Source organism: Bison bison, unplaced genomic scaffold (genome assembly GCF_000754665.1).
Source record: "Bison bison bison isolate TAMUID 2011002044 unplaced genomic scaffold, Bison_UMD1.0 scf7180017855265, whole genome shotgun sequence".
Lineage (NCBI taxonomy): Eukaryota > Metazoa > Chordata > Mammalia > Artiodactyla > Bovidae > Bison > Bison bison.
In genome coordinates, this window is record NW_011485838.1 from 13,111 (window position 1) to 14,592 (window position 1,482).

The 1,482-nt window shown below is 61.5% G+C and overlaps 1 long non-coding RNA gene across 1 annotated transcript; it reads left to right on the plus strand.

Annotated features, from left to right (window-relative positions):
• On the plus strand, nucleotides 1-1,482 carry LOC105002029. The gene is made up of 2 exons (XR_826910.1): nucleotides 1-220; nucleotides 504-1,482. It is a non-coding gene; the product is annotated as an uncharacterized LOC105002029 (long non-coding RNA).

Here is a 1,482-nt window from a genome sequence, read left to right on the forward strand (position 1 = left end):
GATGGGGAAGGCTCGCGAGGCCAGCAGTGTCAGCAGGGAGTTCTCAGAGGCTCAGGGGGTCCTCTCTCCACCCCAGGACCCCTCCTGGGCAGCTCCATGTCCTCGCGACCCCCGCAGATCGTGATCAATCCGGCGCGACGGAAGATGCTGCAGAAGCTGGCATTGTACGAGGACGGGGTCCTAGACAGCCTGCAGCTGCTCTCGTCCAGCTCTCTCCCAGGTACCCCCCGAGAACAGTGGCCTTTGAGAAATCATGTGCTCTGGGCACAGCCCAGTCCTGTCCTGTCCTACTTCCCTGTCCTGCCAACACTCCCCCTCCCCATAGTCTGGGATTGCCCGTGCCCATGCTTCCAAAACATATGAAGCCCCTGCTGGGCAGGTTCCATTCAAAGAAGTGCTGCTGAGGAATGGAAACCACTAAGTCCAGAGAGCGCCCTGGGAGCGAGGGGGTAGGGCAGCCCCACTGTCGGCTAACTGACTGGCATTTCCTACCCACTGTGCAGACTCGGGCCAGGACCTTCAGGACAGGCAGGGGCCCGAAGAGAGAGACGAGTTTCGGAGCTGAACCGCCCGCCTGGGCCGATCCCCAAACCTGGAAGTCCAAGTTCTCATGGTCGGAAGTTCTCATGGCCCTCAACCCCTTGGCAGCCCATGGGCATTGGGGGTGGGGGGACTCCATCTGCCTGGAGGAGGGTGTGTGGTGGCCCTGGCACTTGTGGGGTGTGGGCACGGGCCGGGCTTGGAGCCCCCCGCCCTGAGTAGGGCAGGGACATCTCCATGACCTGCCCTCGCTCCAGCATCTGTGGAAGCAGAAGGCCGCCGGCCCTGGAGGGGCCAAGGAGGAGCCAGGAGTGGGCACTGCCAGTTGGGCAGGGCATCTGTAGCTAAGGGCTACAGGGCACAGAGCCATCGAGGCGGGGCCCCTCCCAGCCTTGTAACTGGGAAAAGACACAGGTGTGGCTGGCCCGTGGTTTAATCCACAAGCTGGAAGTGGGGGTTCCAAGAGGCCCTGGGGAGTCCCACAGCTCTTCCCGCCAGGCCAGTGTCTGCAGGCTGCCCCGGGGGACCAGAAGCTGGTCCGCTACCCAGGCCACCTCTCAGTGCTGCGGACAGTCACTGAGCCAGGCTAGGCTCTCCAGGCCACAGGCTTCACCCCCGGGCACAGCTTGTGGCAGAGGGGTCATGCCCCCCGACTCCAGGTTTGGCTTGGCACACACCTTTGTGTTACCCAGACAGTGAGAAGCCCCAAGAAGGCAGGAAGTTGGGAGCCAGGCAGAGAGGAAGAAAAAAGACAAGGGGACTCCGAGTTTTCTGAGCAAGCCAGGGTTTGTGTCACTGAGTGTCTCTGAGAGCAGCCCAGGGCTGTAGCAGAGGCTCCAGATGCTTCTGTGTCTGCAGTCATGAGTCACACTACAGGCCCCACATAAGCGAGGCATTGGTGGAATCCAAGTTCTCCTGGAGTAATAAAAGCTTACCCTTCCA